The sequence below is a fragment of the Vicia villosa genome, linkage group LG3 (genome assembly GCF_029867415.1).
Source record: "Vicia villosa cultivar HV-30 ecotype Madison, WI linkage group LG3, Vvil1.0, whole genome shotgun sequence".
Classification (NCBI taxonomy): domain Eukaryota; kingdom Viridiplantae; phylum Streptophyta; class Magnoliopsida; order Fabales; family Fabaceae; genus Vicia; species Vicia villosa.
Window position 1 is genome coordinate 150,215,294 of NC_081182.1, and position 25,775 is coordinate 150,241,068.

The window sequence follows — 25,775 nt, forward strand, 5'->3', positions numbered from 1 at the left end:
ACATCAAACTCACAATGACACAGAGATTTATCTTCTCAATCAAGATACTTCGAGCAACATAAATCATATCCATACATCATATACATCACATGCATATTCATACCTCGCATGCATTTATAATTCATACATAACATACAAAGCGCCCCGTTTATTTTTGAGAACTCCATCTCATTCATTACATACATCATAAACATCGCATAAAACTGACATTGTTACCAAGTGAATATTATCTGACAGGTACATTACAAAGATTCGAATCTTATTCAAAGCCTAACGCACGGTACTCCAGACATCTACGGATGCAATTTGGATTAGTCTAACGCACGACTTATCCATCAACCTAACGCATGGTTTTCCAGACATCTGAGGATGCATTTGAGAATAGTCTAACGCACGATTTATTCTTCGACCTAACGCACTGTTTTCCAGACATCTGAGGATGCAATTGAGAATAGTCTAACACACGATTTATTCTTCGACCTAACGCACGGTTTTCCAGACATCTGAGGATGCAATTGAGAATAGTCTAATGCACGATTTATTCTTCGACCTAACGCACGGTTTTCCAGACATCTGAGGATTCAATTGAGAATAGTCTAACGCACGATTTATTCTTCGACCTAACGCACGGTTTTCCAGACATCTGAGGATGCAATTGAGAATAGTCTAACGCACGATTTATTCTTCGACCTAACGCACGGTTTTCCAGACATCTGAGGATGCAATTGAGAATAGTCTAACGCACGATTTATTCTTCGACCTAACGCACGGTTTTCCAGACATCTGCTGATGCAAACTAGACCCAGTCTAACGTACAACTCAACCTAAGTCTATTCCTCAGAAACAGTCTAACGTACGACATATTCTGACTCTCAAGTATATCAATTCGGATGGCATCTTAAAGCCCATCTCCGTCATACATCTTCTCCAAACACCTGGATGGCATCTTCAAGCCCATCTCCGACAAAAGTCCCTACTTCAGCTAGGGAAAATTTCTTGGTATTCTAGTGTTCAATCATCTTCCACCTTCAGATACCGACTGGCATACAAACCACTCTACATCTTAAGGTTTAAGATAATTGAACAGGGGCAGCTGTCATACCCCAAAATTTGCCCATACTATTTCCTCATTCCAATACAAATCAGTACATAAAGCTCATAGACACTCCCTCCCATACAAAGGCTCTGAATTAGGGTTTGGTTCATTCAAAGGAAAATCACTGAATCAATGGTTTCAAAGTATCTCATATGGCTCAATACATCTCACATTATCCCTATGACAAATATCAAGGCTCATTTCAAAGAACTGATCACTCAAAAGTTCAAAAAGTCAATAGTCGACTATCTTGACCTGAAAGTCAACTGTGGTCAAAGTAAAGTCAAAACTCCTGATTTTTTGTCAAGATCCTCATATTGAAGTATCATTCACCATTTGATCAAGAACTGATCATGGCTCATCAAGAAAAGATCAACTATCAACAATTCAAAAAGTTTCTAAATTAGGGTTTTGTATAGGAAAAGTCAACTGAACTTTGACCAGTCATAACTCTCACATGGAACATCAGAAATTTTCCATCCAAAGCTCATTTTGAAGGAAATTTGATTCTCTAAAAAATTTTGTCTCACATGTCAAGTCTAAATAAGCTTCATTTGAGAGATATGGACCAAAACGTTATAGGTCCTTTTCAAAAGTCAACAAAAAGACACTTTTCTCAAAAGGACGTAAAATGAGCATGGAAAATGATTTTGATATGAGACCAAAGACACTGGTTAGGGGACTCTCTAAGGTTTCTAAAAAGTCCTAGAACACCTTCATGCCTCAAAAAATGAGAGAGATAGACCTTGTCAAAGTTGGGCTATTTTGGAGGGAAAAATGTGAAAGAACTTGGATTTTTTTGCAATGGGGCCCAAGATCTTTTGATTCAATCTTGATCCACAAGTCATCCAAAGCCTAGAAACCAACCCCCACGAATTTATTTGATTCATCTCATTTATTTTGATTTTTTATTCAATTTAAAAAGAATTAAAATCAAATAAATTGAAACAAAATCAAATATTTGATTTAAAAATATGTGGGACTCAATTCCAATCTCCATTTAATCCACGTATTCAGTACAAATTTGTGGCAAGCAAGATTGGTGTGATTAAAGCAAATTGGACAATTTTAGAAAGATTGGAAAAAATCAAATTTTTCAAGAGTGCAATATTTTGATTCAACAAGATTTTGTTCAGTTTTGTCAACCCTAATCCCTTATATATATATATATATATACACAAAACCTAATTATAAGAAAGGAGGAGGATTGCAGCCCTATAGAACACAAAGAAAGCACAAAAAAATCTCAAGAAAGCTTGAATTCGGTTGGAGAGATTGGAGGCGATTCAAAACATTCTGGGGTTTCAAACGTGTTCCTTGGACAATTCTAGAGCTATACCAGTCATTGAAATCGATCAGCAAGTCAAGAACAGAACCATATACCTCACGGTTTGCGCTTATGTTTTCGTTTTCGATTACATTGATTCATGCACTCTTTATGAAATTCAATTGCATATATGAGTTTAGGCTAACGCTTATAAGCATTCTGGACATTTAATTTGATTTCTGTTGCTGTTTGAAGAATCTACCATGGTTAGGTTTTCATGTTCATAATTTGGGGATATTAGGTTAGAGAAAAAATTGGTTGAAATTAAGGTGTTCATCGGATTCGTATGGCAATTTATAGTCGATCTGGGTTATCTCTGTGCATTGTTGTTGATTGTCTTATAGGAATTGATGAAGATGGCAAAATCGGCCATGGACGTTCGCGCGAGGACAGGGATGAACAGTGAACGCGCGCTGTGTTTTTTTTTGAATTTCTGATTGATTTTTTTTTTATATATTAAACGTTGATTATTCCATAAGCATCACAGGAAATTTGTCCCAGCGGAGAAGCAGCGCGTCCAAGAACTTGTATACGCAATGGGGTGAGTTCGATCCTCACCTCCAGCATTATTTTGTGATTTTCTTTCTACTCAAGTTTGCAGGGGATCCAATGTGCAACGGTCACGAGAGCTTATGACGCACCATCAATACCAACCACCAGATCATCACTGGCAGCAGATCCAACGCACACAAAGGCTCAGCCTTACCATGGACTTCCAGGCTTGTCACACTAGATCACAAGCTGAGTTTCTTAATAAATTTTTATTCAATAACTATGTTTTTATGTTTTATTTAATAAATTGTCTTGTAGATATTCTTTTAATTAAACTTTCTTTTGAATTTTCCTTTTTATAAAATCATTACTAATATTTTTTATTTTATTTTTTTAATTAAATAATTTGATTTAATTGTTAATGTTGATTCTTATTTGATTTAAATGATTAAATTAAATTAGGTTAATACTCTTATCAATTGATTAGGGTTATACTATTCAATCGAAGTTTTTATTTCGACCGATTTAATTAAGTAGGGTTATCAACATGGTTCCTTCCGACTACGCGCCACGCCCGTCACAAAGCTAAGTATTCAATTTAATTTAAAGTCTATTTTGTTTCCTTTTAAAATTAGGGTTTGTCTTGCCTTCATTCTTCTGCCTTTGCCATTTTTTAGGGTTACCTCCGAGGCTTCCCGCAAACCATATCAGATCAAATCCAGAGCTAAGTACCTTTGTCTATTTTATTATCTTAAATTTATTTATTCTTTATTTTAGGGTTAATTCCGTTTGCCTCTGAACTATAATGCACTCACCCTTCTGTTTATTCTTTCTTTTCCAATTTTCAGGGTTTGACGATTGCCGAAGCTACGAGTATTGGTAACCCTAAACCTTAACCCTGATATTTTCTGTCTTTTATTATTACTTATGCCAAACCCTATTGGGATCCGCTGGTTTCATTTTCCCCTTCCCCATATTGCTATTGTTACTGCTTTGTGTTAAACTGCGTGGTTAGTAATTTAGGGAGTGCAACTTTGAACTGAATTAGAATCATTTAATTTTTACAAGATAAATATTCGAATTAATCACGTGATTGTTGCACACACGCACGCTTTTGGGGTAACCTCTCTGTTGCCTTGCTGCCTGTTGCCTGTTGCCTGCTGCCTGTTGCCTTTGTGTTTTTGTAGAATAAGCCATGTCCCTCGAATATGAGGATACCTCAGCCATGCTGCCTCGATAAATAAAGGTCATACGACCCTAATGATGCTGCCTTCGATACACTACATGACCTCGACCCTCGGAAGTTGCCTACGGAAAAGGCTGAGGTATCCTCTGGTTGCCTACGAATAAGGCTTGTTCTGGTCTTTCCCTTAGACTACCTGCCCCCTCTATGGCATGGGTCAGTCTTTGGCAAACGACAACGCGATGACCCTTCAACCTCCAAATGAAAGGCTTCCTGCCCTCTATGGCATGGATAGACCCTTTCACCCTGAAAGGCTAAAAGAATTCTTTTTTTCAAATTATAAGGTAATTGCCCCTAATTGCCTTGCTCTGGCTAAAATGTCTTTTATCAGCTTCTTCTTAAACAAACACTCTCAAGGCTACGCTCATTTACGAGCTAAAGTCCTTGTTTCTTCATCTTCTATACATTTCTAAACTTTTGGTTTCAAAACTAAAGAGCAAAGCAATTAAGAGCCCATGGAAAACCATGGATGCAAAGGGTGCCTTACACCTTCCCTTTGCATAATTACCCCCCGAACCCGTTTTCTTTTAAAAAGGTTTTTTCTGTTTCTTTTAGCCTTTCTAACTTGTTTGGATAAAATAAAAGGCGGTGGCGACTCTTGCTTACCATGACATTTTCAATTATAAAAGTCAGTTCACCGTATTACAGCTGTGTCAAACATAGTGAAAACATATCCAAAAATAGATTTTCTGGAATCCATACAACCTGCATAATCAGAGTCGACATATCGTTCAATTGCTGCTTTACCATCTTCACCCAAGGCTCCACCATAAATTAAGACTCTTTTCAGAAACCCATTTATGTACCTTAAAATCCACTTCAATGCTTGCTAGTGAGCCTTTCCAGGATTCCCCATGTACCTGCTTACAAGACTTACTGCGTATGCTATGTCGGGTCTAGTACAAACCATAACATACATCAAAGAACCAACTATATTAGCATATGGGATGCTATTCATATAGGCTCTTTCCACATCAGTACTGGGACACTGATCAATACTCAGCTTGAATTGAGGGTTTGTTGGAGTCACAGCTGGCTTCGAATTCGACATACCAAACTTTTCAAGAATCTTCCGTAGGTATGCCTCTTGAGATAAACATAACTTAGACTTCTTTCTATCTCTTCGAATGTCAATTCCAAGAATTCTGGAAGCAGCTCCCAGATCCTTCATATCGAACTCCTTATTGAGTTCAGCCTTCACCCTCGTCACATCTTTAACATTGTTGCTTGCTATGAGAATATCATCCACATAAAGCAACAAAATAACAAATGAATTACCAGGTCGAAATCTGAAGTAAACGCAGTGGTCGAACTGACTTCTAATGAAACTTATGCGTGCCATGAACCTGTCGAATCTCTTATTCCACTGTCGAGGAGATTGTTTCAGCCCATACAAAGATCTCTTTAACTTGCACACATAATCTTCCTTCCCCTTTTCGACATACCCTTCAGGTTGCCTCATCAGGATCGTTTCATCTAGGTCACCATACAAGAACGCAGTCTTCATATCCATCTGTTCCAGTTCAAGATCGAACTGTGGTACCATGGCAAGTAACATTCGAATGGACCTATGCTTCACAACAGGAGAAAACACATCATTGAAGTCGACACCTTCTTTCTGAGTGAAACCCTTTGCAACTAACCTTGCCTTGTATCTTTTCGACGTCACTCCTTCAATTCCTTCCTTAACTTTGAAAATCCATTTACAGCTGACTAACCTTGCCCCAACAGGTTTCTTGATCAGTTCCCAAGTATGATTATCATGAAGAGATTTCATCTCATCATCCATGGCCTTCAGCCATCCAGTCTTATTTTGACTCCTCATAACTTCCTTGTAGTCTCTAGGTTCTTCGTCTAGAACCTCACTTGCAGAGATTAAGGCATAAGCTATAAGATCTGCATACCCAAGCCTCTGAGGTGCCTTTATGACTCTTCTCGACCTATCTCTTGACAATAGGTAGTCATCGTCAGTTTCCTCAACTTCCTCAGCATCTTCTGCTTCTTCTTCGACTTCATCAGGGATATTCAATTCAGTATCAACATGCTCCACCTCAACAGGAATCTCTACCTGTTCCAACTCTTCGTCAGATGTTTCTGTACTTCGACCAACATCATCAGTTTTCTTAAAAGCCATTTCAGCTTCATTGAAAACAACATCTCGACTGGTGATACACCTCTTGTGACCTGGCTCTAGGCACCATAGCCTATAAGCTTTGACTCCTTCTAGGTATCCCACGAACATGCATTTTAGAGCTCTAGGTTCGACCTTGTCTTGCCTAATGTGAGCATAGGCAACGCATCCAAATACTCTCAGTTTGTCGAGATCTGGTGGATGTCCCGACCAAACTTCTTCAGGTGTCTTCATATCTAACGCTGTCGAAGGACATCTGTTTATCAGATATGTTGCTGTTGAAACAACCTCAGCCCAGAACACCTTCGTTAACCCCGCACTAGTCAACATGCATCTGACTCTCTCCAAAATAGTTCGATTAAACCTTTCAGCCAAACCATTTTGCTGTGGAGTACCTGCAGTAGTTCTATGCCTTGCAATACCATAGGCAGCACAAAAACTGTCGAATGCCTCATTGCAAAATTCAAGGCCATTGTCGGTTCTCAACCTCTTGAACTTTCTGCCAGTCTGATTTTCAACCAGAGTCTTCCAACTTTTGAAATTCTCAAAAGTTTCATCCTTAGTCTTCTGGATGAATACCCATAATTTTCTGGAATAATCATCTACTATGGATAGAAAATACCTTGCTCCTGAATGTGATGGACACCTTGCAGGCCCCCAAAGATCAGCATGGATGTAATCAAGGGATCCATGTGTTCTTTGTTTGCCTTTGTTGAACTTCACTCTGCAAGATTTTCCAAGTACACAGGGTTCACAAAACTTCAGCTTTTCGACTTTGTCTCCACCAAGCAGATTTTGTTTCCCTAATTCGACCAGACCCCTTTCACTGACATGGCCCAATCTCATGTGCCAGATTTCTGTTTTCGACAAAGGTTTCATGGATGCAACATTTGTCGAACCACTTACAACTTCAGCCTCAAGGGTATACAAGCCTTGTTTCTTCACGCCTCTCAAGACTTCCTTCGAACCCTTCATGACTCTTAGGATACTTTTCTCTCCTTGGAAAACATATCCTTTCTTGTCGAATTCACCAAGAGAAAGTATATTTCTCTTCAAATCAGGAACATACCTGACTTCAGTCAACAACCTTATTGACTCATCATGGAGCTTGAATCTCACAGATCCAACACCTGCAATCTTGCAAGCCTTGTTGTTTCCCAGCAATACTGATCCACCATCTTGATCACATAATTCCTCGAACAAGTCTTTGTTTGGAGTCATGTGCCAAGTGCACCCGGAATCCATAATCCACTCCTTTTTAGAGTCACTGCTTGAAACAACAAGAACATCAGATGATTCGAAATCATCTTGAACAATGGCAGCGTTGCCATTATCCTTACCTCCATGATATTTCAGGCGTTCAGGGCACACCTTTCTTGTGTGACCCTCCTTCTTACAATGGTAGCATCGAATGCCAGATGCTTCGCCACTGTAAGACTTCGACTGACTTTTGCCTTTCTTCTTGTCGAACTTATCATCCTTTCGTAAGAGTTTTCCTTTAACGGCCAAACCTTCGACTGTTGGCGAAGGTTTATGCTCCTTTCGTTCATTCAAGTCCTTAGAGTACAAGGCTGATTGAACTTCTTCAAACGTCAGGGACTCCTTTCCATACAAGAGAGTTTTTTTGAAGTGAGCATGTGATCGAGGCAAAGAACACAATAGTAACAGCGCTTGATCTTCATCATCGATCTTCACATCAATATTTTCAAGATCAAGAATCAGCTTGTTGAACATATCCAACTGCTCAGCCAATACTTTGTCTTCAATCATCTTGAATGAATACAAAGCTTGCTTCAGGTAGAGTCGATTTACCAGCGATTTGGTCATATACAAACTTTCAAGTTTCACCCATAAACCTGATGTCGTCGTCTCCTTTGATACCTGCCGGAGAACCTTATCACCAAGGCTCAACAAAATTGCACTGTGTGCTTTCTCGATCATATTCGTCTTCTCCGCTGCCGTCAATTCTGCATTCATGGCTGCCTCTCCCTTCAACGCTTCCAAACAACCCTGCTGAACCAGTAGGGCTTTCATCTTCAAGCGCCACAGACCGAAATCATTCACTCCGGTGAACTTTTCAATCTCATACTTTGTTGAAGGCATCTTCTCCACGCTCACCGCACCAATTTGTTGTGAATTCAATGCCAAGAACAAAGTATAAACCAAGGAAGAATGAAGGACAAGGAAGAAGAGGAACACAAGAATTGGTTATAACTGTTATTCTTTTACTTTCTTTTAGAACAAGATTACAAGTTTACAAGAATAACAAATAACCTCTCTCACCCTAAATTAGGATTTGCAACTTACAATGATGAGAGACTAGTATGCTATTTATAATAAAACCTAACATACTAACTAATGGGCTTTTTCAGCAAGGTCCATTACACAAGCCAACTTAATAAACAAGCTAACTTAACAAATTAGGGTTTAAACACTAAACCTAATTTAACATGCTAACAACCCTAGCATCTTCGACACAAGCATGTGAACAACCTTCGACTTCATGCTTAATCCTGTCGAACCAAGAAGCTACCCTTCGGCCATACTAGAGTTCGATCCAATATCTCACATATACTTTATTGCTTTTAAATTTGCAATGTTTGACAGAGCATACATGTTAAGATATATTGAATTTATACTTTATCGTTTTTAAATTTGCAATTTCCTTATGTTGTTTCTAATGTGTAGATAGAGTTTGGTTAGATGATGCTTTTGATAGAGCAAGGCAAGTGTATCTGTCACTTTACTGATTCATCCCCAAGAGCTTGGAACACTCGATTGCTCACAAACTTATGGTTACAATGTTGGATGGAGATGAGCAATTTATTGAGACTACACCAAGTTCACTAGAAAATCTAGCTATGCAATCTGTCAAGGATGTTGTAATGAATCAGTTTGTTGGAAATACCTGGGCACAACTCATGCCACTGAGGAAGAGATAGAATCACTGACTTCACTGAGGAAGAGATAAAATCTATTATATACAGTTACTGTTGTTACAGTTTCATTGGAAACCTGTATGTGCTTGGTTTAGTTTTAATGAATGATATGGACATTATATGAATAGTTGAAGTTATCATGTCATGTTGGGTAAAATTGATTACTAAAATTGATGGTAAGAAGTTCAATAACAAGGGTGTGCACAAAGAATTATGATATGTTTCCTTTGCTTGATTGAGCTGTGAGTAATATGATGCTAAAGACGTGGACTATGTTTGCCGATTAGACAATTATGTTTCTCTTGAAGTTCTGTTTCACTTTGAACCAATTTTTAGGGCCTGGGTACCTGACAACGTGCTTTTCCTCGATGGTTGGACCCAAAGGCCGTACTGTTGGCGTGGAACATACTCCTGAATTGGTTTCCTTTTCAATCAAGAATATTGAAAAAAGTGTCGCAGCTCCATTATTGAAAGATAGTTCCCTATCTGTGCATGATTGTGGTATGGTTTCTATTATTTTGGTGGATCTGAAAGACTGAAATTTTATACTTCTTGCACAACAATTGTATAGTTTCCTTTGATATATTTGACTATGATAAGGAATCAAGCACGTGGGAGGAGTCCTCTCTATGATGCTATGGGTCGAGGGTGAAGAACGTGCCATTTAAATACTGCACCAAACATCTTATGATACTTGATGTGAGATTTTGGCACTCCATCATACCCAAATACCTATCATAGCACAACCAGTGAGCCAACGATGAAAGCTTCATTTAGTTGTTTTAGTTAGCTCCTCCATTGGTAGTAATAGAAACTGTAACAATGATAGAAACTAAAAGATGATAAGTATTTTACATGATGCAAGTTACTATTGATTCTGGTGTTTTGTTTGCAACACTGGTGTTTAGTTCCTCCATCTTCAATATTGCTTTTTGTTTATTGTTCCATATATAATCGCAAAGACTTGGTTTTTTGTTTCATCTCTATATTGTTGTCATCTTACATAATTATAACTTTTGACATCTCTATTTTGTTGGTGAAATTTACATAATTATCGTTTATGGTCTCCTTTAACATGATATATCCTAACTTTTTCTTTCATTTTGACAACTTACATATGTTTACATTGTGCTTGTAATAGAAACGTAAAAGAGGTGTATGACATGAAAAGGAGTGGATTGGAGATTATATATACAAAGGTGGTCAAAATGTTTCCAAGGTTTCTATACAGTGTGAAAAATGGATTTGGTCAATTGTTAGAGAAAGAAACCGTGAGAACATAACAAAGAATGTTTGGAAAAGTGTCCCCTAAAATGTTAGAAATTGGATAATATGAGAATTAGGTTAATAAATAAAGAAAGTAAATCAAATTTTAATCAACATAATTTAAAAGATCAAATCAATTTTTATTTCATTTTCATTCTTAACCATATTGAGAAAATGATTTTTTGGAGCAAGAACCTGTGACCTTATTTTAGAAAAGCTTACCTCTTTATAAATCGTGCTATCTTATTTATTCGAAATAAAAATGGATTTGAAAGCATATGAAGATCAAACAAATATTTGTTATTTTAAGAAATACTGATAATTTATTTATATATTCTTAAATGAACAACCTAATAAATTACTGTTAGTAAAATTGAACCAAAAATCTTATGAAACCAAAGTTAGAAATAATTTGAACGTTAGAAATAGGGCAGACAAATTTGGGGTATGACAACGAGAGAGATATGAAATCCACCATCATTGTTGTTTCTTGAATTTGAAGAAGATGACATTCATGACTTGTTTTATAATATACTTGTAACAAACTCGTGCATACGCACGGGTTCTGGTCGGACACGCGCATTGTTTTCACATATAATTATTGTTTATAAAAATATATTAATGAGAAAAAAATTAATAATTTTTTTTTTAAATAAAGTCGCATGGTATTTAGTAATTGTTTAACAACTAAAGTCGCATGGTATTTAGTGATTGTTTAACAACTAAAATGTATGATTAGAAAAAAAGATTAAAAGAGAGTCGAAGCGTATAGAAAAAAAATTTGTGACATTAAAAAGACTTTTTTTGAAAAAACAAATTTTCAACAAATATAATAATAAAGAAATAATAAAACAAAAATATTTCTTTTTTGATATCATTTAACTTCTGCATTCAGGTACAACCAGATGATCAATCTGACTTCTGAACTTTAAATGCATCCAATAACAATGGCAAATCCTTATGAAATGAGGACACATATTTCTCCATAAACTTTTTCTCAGTTAACAAAATAAAGCTACTTATACGCAAAATCTTAACAACGGCACATCTCGGGATAAACGTCTTCTCCAAGTTCCGGTTCAAAATAGTCGGGCATCTAGCAATGTCTTCTGGTGTAAGTAAGACCCATATCCTTCACCAAAGAACTTCATTGTATTCATAATCTTTTTTCCGATATCATCATACACTGAGGACATTTCTGAAAAGCCAAAACACAGATATCTCTCTACCAGCCCCATATTTCAAACATCTTAAATGTTGATTATAAATTTTCTTTATCCATGTTGACAATCACTTGAAGTGCCAAAACAAAATACGATTTCAAAGGATCGAACTCGATTTCCTTGACTGAATTAACAACCTCAACAAATATAGGATGCTTGACGCATGCTACACGAGGGAAATTCGATGCCAATAGGGAAATGGAACGCTGCGGCACACCGAGGTTCCTCAAAATCTCACATGTCAGCAGTTTTATAAACGTAGACACAACCATGTTATTATTCATTAAATCTAACAAATTTAAGTACGCAAACTGATAGTATTTGATACAAGCGTTAGGGTGCACATCCAATTCAAAAAAGTGAAAAAGGACATGTTCCCGCAAACTAACCAGCACAAATCTTACCTTCTGTGATTCAAAGTTCTTGTATATGTATCCCACAAAATTATAGTACACTAGCCAAATTTAAGCTGTAGCAGCGCAGCTACGAAAGCGCTTTTAGCAAAGCGCTCTCGTAGGGTTCGTTAAAAACAAAATTAAAAAACAAGGGAAAATGATGCAAAAAAAGCGCTCTGGTAGGGGTGGTTATGAGAGCGCTTTTAAAAAGCGCTCTGGTAGGGGGGGTTATGAGAGCGCTTTTAAAAAGCACTCTGGTAGGGGGGTTATGAGAGCGCTTTTCAAAAGCGCTCTGGTAGGGGGGTTATGAGAGCGCTTTCAAAAGCGCTGCTATAGGGGGTGGGGTACAAGAGCGCTTTTCCCTTAAAAGCGCTGGTATAACTATGTCTACTAAGGCGCTTTTCAAAAGTGCTGTCATAGCCTTTTTAAAATTAAAATTTTTAAAAACAAAATTTTTCTAACGCATTTCATAATCCCTAATTCCTCTTTTTTCTGCCATTGACACTAACTGCCCAGAAAACCCAGAAAAGCTATCTCCCTCAAGCATTCACGAATTCAATTTGCAAAAACCATTCACGCATTCAACAGTCGTCGCCCCCACTTCGAATCTGCAGAAACCAATCTCCCACAACTCTGGCAAAGAAGAAGTCGAGAGAAGACGAAGGAGATTTTGAAGTCGAGAGAAACCAATATCCCATAACTCTGTATATCAAAGCTCTTCAATCTGTATATCACAAGGTTTTCCTTCTATATCTTACTTATTTTACTTTTCAGATTTTCATTCCCCAGTGCGAGAGAAACCACGACTCTGTATCTCCCACAACTCTGTATCTCAGATTTTACTTACTTTGTCGTCCTTTTAATTGAACAGTTTGGCTGTAGTTTTGTTCGAATTTAAAGTGATATAATTGTGTAAACTGCCATAGAACTGCCACCCACGAGAAATTAAGAAGGCTTTTCACAAGTATGTTGATTTTGTATTCTTGTTGAAGCTAGCAATATTTGATAGCTTGGCCTTATCTATGTTGTTTTATTTTTTTTAGACCCTCTGTTCAATATCACCCTGATAAGAACAAGGCCAAAGGTGCACCATCTCGCCGCCGCCGCCGTCATCTTCATGTATGTCAGCTTGTTTTCTTTTGCTTTATTTGTAATTGTTTTTGTTCGAATGGCTATGTTATTTAGACAACCTGTTAAGAAAGAGAAAATAGAGAGACGATAACTTATTTCCTTCGTTAATTCAGTATCTGGAATCTGGATATTCTGATGTAGAGTAAATTAGAGGAAAATATGCATGTGAATTTGACTAAATTTTTTATATAAATGAGTTCGACGACAAAATGTTTTATCGTAGGACATACAATCTTCTAAATCATTTTAAATTAAGTGGTTAAACACGAGAAAACATATTCCGACAATTAATATGATTTTCTGGTATAAGTGGCTGTGAATCTTTTACAAAAATTATAGATTCATAGATATTGGATCATAATGTTTGGCTTCTAAGTCTATGAATATAATTTTGAAAAGAATTAGTTTTGTCACATATATAAAAAAGAGTTGCGACATAATTTATTATCAATTTGTTTTGTATTATCTATAACTATAAAACGTGAAATAAGGAAGAAACATAATTGATGATGGAAACAAGGATTGTATGAGTGAGAGTTAGTCAAAAAAGTGAAGTAGCCAAAATTGGGTGGTGGCTAGCTACCTAAACCCACTAATGCTTCTCTTTTAACTGTCATCATTACATGGTGTCAATAATTTGATGTCGATAAACTTTGTGAAACAATGAAAATCATAAAGGTGAATAATAATGAAGAGTTAAAGCATTTAAATTTGTGTTTGCCTTTGCTATGTTAATCTACTATTGTTTCGGAGGTTAATTATTAGGACTAATGAACTAGCCTCTCATTTACGAACCAATGTATGTTGAACAAGCCGTGGTACACATGTATGCATCTGTTCTTTCTCTTGTTTGTAGTTACTAGCTAATTGATAATTGATTTCATATCATTTTAAATAATTGAGTTCAAGATTGGGTTTTTTTTATATTTGTTAGTAGTGGTGTATTTAACTGCATCGTGTGTGTTTAATTTTACAGTTACTTTGAAGCCTCTGGTTTCTACTTGTACAACGCCGATTCAAACCTACCCGTCTCCCACATCAAGTCCAACTCAGGTTACTAGCCCTTTCTTCTTGCTTATAGTTTGTTGTTTTCTGCTTATAGTTTATTGTTTATGGTTCTATTTAATTTCAATTTAGTGTCTCTCAACCAGTTTTTTGGTTTGTGGACTTATATTACCTTGAAATAAGGTAATGTCTTCTTTAAGAAATCGGGGGTAGGCTGAAATAAGGTACTGTCTTCTTTTAGAGACTCAAACAATCGAGACAACTGTAACTTCCTATCTTTAGCTAACTACCAACTTAACCAATATGAAAGCTATAGGATCTCATTAGGTATTGCTTAAGTGTTGCTTATTCACAATAGTATATTTTTGTACTATAGTTGCATAACATTCTATTTTAAGACTTGAGTGGTTTGACAAGATTTATTTCTATTATTCACACTTTATAGGATCTCATTAGGTATTCTGATCAAGACATAATGATGATAGCTATTTCTTATCTTGACAGAATTCCTTAGTACCTGATAGAGAAACCAAGAAGCAAAAGCATTTGTATAGCTTAATTAAGACATGGATAAAACATGGATGAATTCAAACCGATTGTCGAAAGAGTACGAGAAAGGGGTATGGGAATTCGTTAAGTTTGCGGTTGCGCACTCCGAAGACCCGATTCGAATGCCATGTCCTTGCTTGGGTTGCTGTTAGGGGGATAAGGTTGACGAGAATAAATTGGCATCGCATTTACTACGGTTTGGAATTGATAGAAGTTATACATGTTGGACAATGCATGGTGAGAAAAGTAACGGGAATGTTGAGTCGAGGTGTAATACGAAGTATGCTTCAAACGACGATTGCACAGACACATATGATTATGATCGAGTCGAAGAGATTGCAGAAGCGCTTGAAGAAGATCTTGAGGATTGTCCCAAAATGTTCAAGAGGTTGGTAAGCGATGAAGAGAAACCGTTGTATGATGGTTGTACAAAATTCACAAGATTGTCTGCGGTGTTAAAGTTGTACAACTTAAAGACGGACAATGGATGGTCGGATAAAAGTTTCGCAGAGTTATTAGCCCTTATGAAAGATATGCTACCAGATGATAATGTTCTTCCCAATCAAACGTATGATGCCAAAAATATGTTGTCCTCTATTGGCATGAGCTATGATAAGATACATGCATGTCCAAATGACTGCGTTTTGTTTCGAAACGAGTATGCAGCGTTGAATGAGTGTCCAAAATGCGGTGCCCCTCGATATAAGAAAAAGTTGTCTCCGGCCAAAGTCTTATGGTATTTTCCTATAATTCTGAGATTTAGACGCATGTATCGTAGTGAAACCGATTCAAGACACTTGACTTGGCATGCAGATGAAAGAATTATTGATGGAAAGTTGCGACATCCGGCAGTCTCACCACAATGGATGAAAGTTGATACCGATTATCCTGAATTTAGAAAAGAAGCAAGAAACCTTTGTTTGTCATTGTCTACTGATGGAATGAACCCGCATGGTATTTAAAGTATCTCGCATAACACATGGCATGTGATTCTTATGATTTATAACCTACCTCTGTGGCTATGTATGAAGCGTAAGTACATGATGTTATCTATGCTAATTTCTGGGTCTAAACAACCAGGGAATGACATAGACGTATACTTGGCCCCCTTAATCGAAGATTTAAAGTTTTTGTGGGAGAACGGTGTGGAGGTTTACGATGGGTATAGGAAAGAAAGTTTCAACTTGAGGGCGATGTTGTTTGGAACAATTAATGATTTTCCAGCATACGGAAATCTATCCGGGTACAGCAATAAAGGTCAAAAAGCGTGTCCTGTTTGTGAAGATGAAACCGATACGACACGATTGGATCTTTGTCAGAAGAATGTCTTTCTCGGCCTTCGTAGATTCTTAAATTCTAATCATCACTACCGTGGGTGGAGAAAAGCATTCAATGGAAAGGCCGAACATCGTACAACCCCGCCTTTTTTTGTCAGGTGATCAAATTTTTGAAAAGGTGAAAGATCTGAGCACTCAGTTTGGCAAGCCTTTTGCACATTCACTTGTCAAGGGTGGGTGGAAGAAGAAGTCAATTTTTTTTTGAACTTCCATATTGGAAGTCGTTGTACGTAAGACATTTCCTGGATGTTATGCATATTGAAAAAAATGTATTTGACAGCGTTATAGGTACGTTACTCAATATACAAGGAAAGTCTAAGGATGGCCTTAACAAAAGGAAGGACATGGTAAATATGGGAATGAGAACTGAATTGGGACCCGTGACAAAAGGAAGACGAACATATCTGCCACCTGCTGTTTACACTCTATCTAGAAAGGAGAAGAAAACATTGTGTAAGTTTCTCAGTGAAGTTAAAGTTCCAGAAGGCTACTCTTCAGATATTAGAAGACTTGTGTCCATGAAAGACCTCAAGTTAAAGAGTTTGAAGACATGTGATTGCCATGTTATAATGGAACATTTTTTACCAATAGGTATACGTTCTATTCTGCCAGAAAAAGTAAGAAGCGCAATAACTAAACTGTGTTTTTTCTTCAGGTCAATTTGCAGTAAGGTGATCGATCCCGCGATCTTACCTACATTGCAAAAAGAGATAGTTGTTACTTTATGTGATCTTGAAATGTATTTTCCTCCCTCGTTTTTTGACATAATGGTTCATCTAGTCGTTCATCTTGTGAAAGAGACACAATTGTGCGGACCAGCTTATATGAGATGGATGTACCCTGCTGAACGTTATATGAAAATATTAAAAGGGTACGTGAAAAACAGAAGTCGACCGGAGGGTTGTATTGCCGAGCGATACATTGTTGAAGAAGCGGTTGAGTTTTGTACTGATTTTCTGTCAAATGTTCAATCAATTGGACTCCCCAAATCTCATATTGTTGAAAAAAAAGAAGGAAAAAGGCTAATTGGAAATAAAGTGGTGACAGTATCAATGGTCGAGCGGGATCAAGCGCACTTGTATGTTCTGCACAATGAGATTGAGGTTGAGCCGTATGTTGAAATGCACAAGATTGTTCTCCGAGATTTAAATCCGAATAGAAATGAGAATTGGATAGTACGAGAGCACAATCGAAGTTTCATACCGTGATTTAGGGAACATATTTATTCAAAGTATCGTTCAGATCCTGCTTCAGTAACAGAAAGGTTGAGATGTTTAGCCTATGGTCCAAGTATAATTGTGTTTTCTTATAGCGCATACGCAATCAATGGATACACATTTTATACCAAAGAATAGGATGATAAAAGTACTATGCAAAATAGTGGTGTTATCTTGGTAGCTGAAGCAATGCACATATCAAGTGCGAATGACTTAAATCCGAAATTTGCAAATTTGTCATATTTTGGGGTTATCGAGCGCATTTTGGTGTTTGATTACGCAAAGTTTCAAATTCCTGTATTTGGTTGCAAGTGGGTTAAAAATAATAATGGCATACGAATGGATAAGTCAGGATTTTTGCAAGTGGATCTCAACAGGGTGGGATACAAAGATGAGCCTTTCATTCTAGCCTCTCAAGCTAAACAAGTGTTCTATGTCAATGATCCGACAAGTACGAAATGGTCTATAGTGCTTTTATCTAACAAAATAGTTGATGAAAACATTGGAGATCAAGGTGATATTGGTGTTGGCATTGAATCTTGTACAAGAAACGATCAAAATGAGAACGAATCTTGTACTAGAAATGATCATAATGAGGGTATTTGGATCAATCCAACCGTCCGCGTTGTTAAGAGACGCGTAGAACACAATCCTACCAAGAAAAGAAAGAGACGTTAGTGAAAAAGGTAATAGTATACATATTCCGACTAATGTGCGTTATTCAATTTGTACCGATTGTTATATATTCAATTTGTATAGTTTTTTCAATTTGTATTACGATTGTTACAATACTTATTCAATTTTGGTGCATATTTTCGTTTTGTACATAACTTTTGAACCATGTATCCGTTTGTCGACTTCTTTACATGTAACTATACTATTTTGACAATTCCGGAGCTGCTCATTCACTTATCTTTACATTTCGGGACTGTTTTTTTATCGGTTTTGCTTCTGCCCGTGATCAAAAGTCGGGCTTAGGGTCTGAATTTCAGAAAACCGACTTCATTTTTGAGTCCGTGAGGACGTTTTACCATAGCCATGTAAATTTCGTTCAACTCCGACAACTTTCTTTTTTTTTTACGCTTATTCTGATTTCATCGATTTCGATTCCGATTTACTTGTACATGCATGGTTTGACTTCCATTTGACTTGTATAGATTGTTAGCTTATTAATAGTGTACTAATGTGCTTTAGTTTGTTTGATACAGGTTCAATGGCTAGTAATCAAGAAAACCCACAAGATAACCCACAAGATAACCCACAAGAAAACTCACAAGATAGAGATGCTCCGGATACAAATCCTCAACCTGATACATCATCAAAAGAAGTTGCACGAGGCATCACCATTATGAAGGGAATCATTCGACATAGAGACCAAGGATTGATATATAATTTGGAATGGAATTCTGATAACCAACCAATTGGTCCTAATTCTGCAAAGTTGACAAGCTATATTGGTACACTTGTTCGTTTGCATATTCCAGTCTCAGTAGCTAAATGGAATCTGAAAAACAAAGAGTTGGACGAGAAAAAAGACATGATTTGGGACGAGCTTAAGGTATCATATATGGTTGTTGTTATTATCTTGACGATAATTTGATTAAATTACTTATACTAACACACTCTATGCGTATGTTTGTTTGCAGAGGTCTTTTACCATACCAGATGAGCGTAAACGCTTCATTCTTAGTTTGGCCGGAAAAAGATATAGAGGGTGGAAAGCTTATCTAACAAACAACTATCTTAAGGATAAAGAAGGAAACTTTCTTGAAGAGGCCCTGGGACGTCCAAAAAAGTATGAGATGTTCATTGATGATGAAGATTGGGCTAAGTTTGTAGAGCAAAGAGATGAAGCTTTTCGGAAAATGAGTGCCACAAATAGTGAGAGAGCATCAAAAGCCGCGTATCCATACAAAAAAAGGCGTTTGGGATATGCATGCTTAGAGGAAAAAATTGTAAGTAAATAGAATGCGTTTTAATTAATTGTCTAAATGTGTTTTATTTGACGATTTTATCATTTGTGTCAATGCATAGTTAGAGGAGATAAAAAGTGAGGAAACCTCACTTCCAGTACATGTGTTGTGGAAGGAAGCTCGTGTGGGCAAGAATCGAGCTGTCGATCCCGATGTTCAAAGAGTTTATGCTGAATCAAATCAAATATTTTTTAATATATAAATGATTTTTTATCTCCACTAATAATTATTGAAATGTAAATGAATTACAGGAGACCTTGTCGCAATCGGTATCCACCGGTGAGGACCAGGATGTTAGAAGCGTACTTAGTAGAGCACTAGATGCTCCTGAGTATCGCGGTCGGGTGAGGGGTAAAGGTCATGGTGTGACTCCAACCTCTTTTTACAAGCATTCTAGGAGAAGAAATCCTAGCAATGAAGAAGTGTTGCAAAAATTGCAGGAATTGCAAGCACAAGTCTCTGAATTGCAAAGAGATAAAGATATGTATATGAGAGAAAAGTGCAATACTTCATCGGTGAAAGAAACTAGTGATAAAGCTAGTATCAACTGTCAAAGAAAACTTTCTGAGGTAATTATAAAATTTTTTTCCTTACAAATTGTTCTATTTTATTAATGATAATGACTTTATATTTACTATTGGTTTAGGGCATTTCATCTTGCCAACTATACTTATCGTTACCGAATTATCGCCTAGTTGGCAAGGGAAAAGTGCACAACACTTTGGGAGATTTACTTCACCATAGACCGCTCCCGGATGGACACCTGAAAGTATCAGTTGACGTTGTATTAGATCATGATGCGGTGCTACCGGTACCTGACATGGTCTCTGAGACAACATTGATGCGAGATGCAATAGGGTCATTTGTTGCATGGCCCTCGGAGCTCATTATCATTGGTGATGAGGTATATTGAAAACCATTATGAATCATTTAGTTTTCGAATGTCAATTCTGCACCGTTACGTTAATTATTTTTTACATTTTAATTTTCGACTGCTCCTACAAAATCCGCAATTAAGGGTAAAGGGATTTTACAAGAGGAGGAATCTGTTGTATTACTAAAAGAGGTACATTTAAGGTGTTAATATATAATTTGAATCTAAAACTGCATGATTTTATGTTTTACCGATTGTTATATGATTTTTAGGCATCTGCTCGGGGGTCACAACAAGTGACACAACAAGTTCGTAGCGTACCACCTAAGGGTCCTCCGAAGCAAGCGGCAAAAAAAGGTGGTGCTTTTGTGCCTCGATATCGGACGACGCTTGTAACACCCCATAATTTCAGTTTATTAATTTATTTGGATTTAAATTAAATAATTGGAATTTTAGTATTTTATTTGAATTTAATTGGAGAATGATGGAATAAGAGCTATTGGGCTTCTGGTGTGATGTTAGTAAAAGAGGGGTGCTAATTGGTTAGGCCTTTTACTAAGTCATATTCATTTTATTTTATTTTCATAAAATAAGAAAAAGAACCAATTGGGGAGAAAAAGGAAGAACACGTGAAAGAGCAAGAGAAGAGAAGAAGAGCAAGGAGGAGGAAAACCCCAAAGCTCAAGGAGAATCAAGAACCTAATTCCAGGTAAGGGGTGATTACTCTAATTATATGGTATTATGATTTTGATGATGATAGGATTGAATTAAGGAATTAGAATCTCTATTTGGGATGTTAGGTTTTGTGAAATACCAACACCGACATGTATGATTTGATGATTTGACTGCAATTGATGATGTAGTATTGTTACATGGTGTTATGGTATGTTGTTTGTGCATTAGAATCATGTATTTGGAGTATTTTGATGTTATTGGTGATCAATTTCGTAATGGTATGAGTTGGTATGTGTTTGGGATGCATAAAAGCCTTAAAAATCATGTTTTTCAGCTTCTGGGTTCGTGGGAACCGGTTCCCATGTGGGAGGAACTGGGTTCCACCGTGTTAGAACGTTAAAAATAGCATTTTTGGGTCCAGGAACCGGTTCCCATGTGGGACGAACCGGGTTCCAGTACAAATTTCCAGCAACACGTTTTGAAAACTATTCTAACTTCAAACAGCTCTAATTTTCAAACCGTAAGTCCGTTTTAGACGCCGTTTTGGACGTTGTTTCTTAAATTAAAAACTCTATAATATAAAGTAAAGAAAACAACAATAACTTGATTTTATTTTGGAAATCTTGATTTATTCCGTTTGTGGCGTGTTTTGTACATTGTGTGCATGATTTGGTTAATGTGACAATGTGGTGACGTTAGAATGAAATAACTATGATTTGACGTTATATGTGGTGTGAATTATATATGATATAATTGTAGATGGTGCTGAAATCGAATATATTATTCGGTGTTGCTTTTGGTGAGTTATTGGTAATGACATTGTTCATTTTGATCATGTGGTGATTGTTGTGATCGCATAATGATGATTGATTGGTTTTGAATGATGCATGATACATGTACATACTTATTGGTGATAACTATGTTGAGTTATGTGAGAAGATGTTGCTCATCGGATTGGTGATGTTGTAAGTATGTCATATGTGTGCATTCATTCATACGCATTTTTGGTGATGGATCCCGGTGATGAAATGGATCAAAATGGTGGGCATAATTCCCATTGTGTGGAATTTGTGCTGGTTAAACTGTATCTCGGTGATGAAAAAGATCAGTTGGATGGGTGTATACCATGTATGGTACCACATGCATAAGAGTCTGCATGGTCTTTGTATAAATTGTGACATGTCAGGATGAATTCCGGTGTTATGATTGTGTTGTGTTATTGGTGCATATTTTCGACTTGTGTTTGTGATTGGTATGAATTGATAATCTGAATATGCTAAGTAGGGTGGATAATTGCTTATGAATTCTATATCTGATGATTTATAATGCTATTTAATTATGATGTAGTCTCACCCTTACTTTGATGATTTCAGATTGAAGTAGCGGTTTAAGCTATCGATGAGGATGACTTGTAGAGTTTATCCGGTTATGTGGAGTCGTGTCGGTCATGCTCTGATCTTGTAACACTGGGGGTCGATAGTCTTAGAGTTACTTGTTATACGTTGTTGCCATTATTGGTTATGGATTATGTATTGTTGATTTGTTTGGATATGTTTCTTAACATTGTTAAAATGAGTTTCCGCTGTGCTAAACACATGTTTTGATATTTGGTTTAATTCTAATAAAGCATGACAAATGACTTGGAGTTTTATCTATTTTATTAATTGTAACATCCTTGCTGTATAATTACTCTGATCTTTATTATATTTTTCGCGGGGGTTTTTAGAAGGGTGTTACAATAGTGGTATCAGAGCAGGTCGGTCCGTCCGGCCAATTGTCTAGTCAGTTGAGTTGCGCAACAGTTGTGTACTGTCGGCGTTTTATCCCTTGGTACACGGCATGTGAGTGAATCATTGTCGGTACTTGTTTGTTTTGTTGTAGGTGTTGGATTGAAACAGGTGGGGGAGAAGCTTCGCTTCTCGGTTGTGTTTCAGTTGTAAGACGATTGATTCAGTAGGCTATTGTTGGCAACCGTGCAAGCGTTGTTGGAGTTGTTGTTTTCCGAATCGAAGGTGACTTGAAATTAGGGCTTGATTGGTAGTTAAGTTAGAACATCTGGAAGGAAAATGATTAGAGGTAATTGATGATTATTTGTAAGAGAGGGAAATTAAGAAGTTGAAATGTATCAGCTTTGCTGATGGGCTGCGAAGTTGTCAGTTGAGTAGTCGTGCGTCTCGGAAGAGGTTTAGCTGCAAGTTTGCAGAGAGGATTGCTGTCGTATGTTTCAGAAATCGCACTTCGACAATGGGATGTGTTGCTTAAGTTATAAGAATGTTTGGAAGTGAAGAGATATGATAAGGGGCTGTTTGGAATGTGACCGAGTTGAAGAGAATGAGTTTTGGAGTGAAATTTTCGTAAGCAAAACGCAGGAAATTGCTGAATAGCTGCAGGACTTCGAAAATTCATAACTAGAGTTCTGGACATCCGATTTGAGTCCCGTTTGAAGCGTCGGAAAGCTAAAGAGATGAACTTTATTATAAAAATGGTTGCAGCAGCTGTAACATATTTAATTGTGACAGGATGATGTTGGAAAGAGGTGAAGTTGCGGTTACGCGTGCTCTTAGAACTAGACTTGTTTGTTGGTACGGCACGGGATGTTAGTGTCAGAGTTGAACGGATTGAAGGAATAATTAAAAGGTTTGTTTAGAAGAAATTTTAGGAATTAAGTGTACCATTTGAGGAGTTTTAGAAATATCATTTAAAGTGTTGCTGCATGGCGTCAGTGTTGCAATTTCGGACAACGATTGGAAAATTCATATCTTGAGATCCGAGTATCTGATTTAAGTGCCGTTTGGGGCATTGCGAAGCTGACTTAATAACCATGATATATGTTGTTATTTGATGTTTTAAACTTGTTTGAAATGTGTTCCCATTACAAAAACAGAGGCGTGGGAATTCTGGGTTGCTGGGAACCGGCTTCCAGGTAGGGACAACCCGGTTCCCCATAGTAAAAATAAGAGACGAGTTGTGGGAAGCAGCCAGGAACCGGTTTCTGTTTGGGAGGAACCGGGTTCTACTGTGTGTTTTTGGAGGATTGTTTTACTTTAAAAACCCATAACTTTTGATCCTATGAGGAGATATTCTGAAGTCGGTTAAGGAAGCGTGAAACTTGTTGAATAGGAATGCCTACTACCGGGATTGTTTGAAACAAAATTGAGTAGAATATGTTGTTGAGGAATAAGTTGATGAGATGTTCGATAATAAATATGATTTGAGTTCCGATGGATTTTAGTGAGGAGTGAATTAGTAGGGAAGGTGGAACAAACTTTGGGAACAGTTGAAGTCGTAATTGTGATGTTAAAGTAACGACAGGTATAAAAGAAGAATTGTAGAGAATTTATAACACCTATTGATGTGAGGAAGACTTTAAGGAAATTCCGAGTGGAATGACATTTGGACGTGAAAGATGTCATGGGATTTAGATTAAAACCAGGAGTATGAATGTTGTCGCAGTCTTTTGCTAAGATGAGGATTTTGATTTGGAACGCGATAAATAGTAATGTACGAGTATATAAGTGACTATGAAGTGGATTGTGTAAAATGTTTGGATGTTGGTATCTCACTGACAAGATCCAATGAGAGAGAAGTGTGCAAGTTGTAAAGACTCAGAGTGAACTATTGGACTATGATGATGTTAATGTGTTTGGGTGCAAACTCAGAAAGGACACTATTATGTAGTAATGACAGTTTATGCTTAAATATGGTTGTCGGCTATGTATTGACAAATTGAAGACTTGATCACCCTTAATCTCTTGTTGATAGTAGACGGAATCATATATATGGGATGAGCTTGTTTGTTACCTTAATGGTTTAAGTTGCGATGAATATTAAACCGTGAGCATAATCACTCACCATGCGGTGTGGACTTATGAAGAAGTGAATAGGAAAGAGTGCAATATATTGGACGGTGACTTAAAACGGGTAATCAGAATCGCGTAACGAAAGTGTGATGTGGAGTAGTGTTATGAGTATTACTCATGGGCAGTGAGGAATTAATATGTCAGGAGCCTACATAGGGGATATGTATTAATCTATATGTTGGATTTATAATCTAGTGGATGAAAGGATGTCATTTCGGAGAATTAGTACTCTTTTGAAAATAATTGCCGAGATGATGAGTATGTTATTGTGGATGTACTTAGTTAACAAGTATGTATTCAGCGAAGTTAAGGATGATGAGTGTGATTATAATTACTTGTGTGTACTCGTTCTGATGGTTAGAATGTTTAAATAGAGGGAGTAAATCAGTACTTTGTTTTTGAGTGCGAGTAAGTGTTTCTAAATGGTAGATTAGTACCATGTATGATAAAGAAGGATTCTGGAATGAAGGAGTAAAGAGAGTTGGAATTGGATAAAACTGAGAAATCTAATTAGTAATGATGATTGTAATGGGTAATCAAATAATGCAGAAAAAGCGGAATGTAACATGTTGGATAATTGCTGGTATAAATTGAGAGGAGTCAGATAGTTGAAAATTCAATGGTATAGGAATGTTGTTATCGAGCTCTGGAAGGAAGCAGTTGGTGAAAAGTGTAAGTGTTATTTCATCGCTCAGATGGAAAAGTGAGTCTAAGGTTGGTACGTTCGGTAGATGGAATGCTTTACTGCAGTGTTGATCGGGTGTGGTCATACCATGGTTGTGTAATTATATTACTCAGTTATTGGGCGTATTGTATGAGTCGCACCTTGACGCCCCATTTTCGTTAACCTTGGGAGATATGGCGAGTGGTACACCTTGGGATGGTCAAATGCGACGTAAGAGCTGAGATTGAATGCATGAGGCATGCTTATGTTGGTTATGTCAGATGAATTTTGAGGTTCGACTAAGAAAGTGTTAACTGAGAACGGGAGAGTCAGATGAAGGACTCTTATCCGGAACTTTGCACTTGGGGTATGTTTTCG

General features: G+C 37.0%; 1 pseudogene; it reads right to left on the reverse strand.

The window, feature by feature from the left end:
• The window catches only part of LOC131659159 (probable amino acid permease 7), a 63,499-nt pseudogene extending 51,510 nt beyond the window's left edge, over nt 1–11,989 (reverse strand).
• Between the last annotated feature and the right edge of the window lie 13,786 nt (nt 11,990–25,775).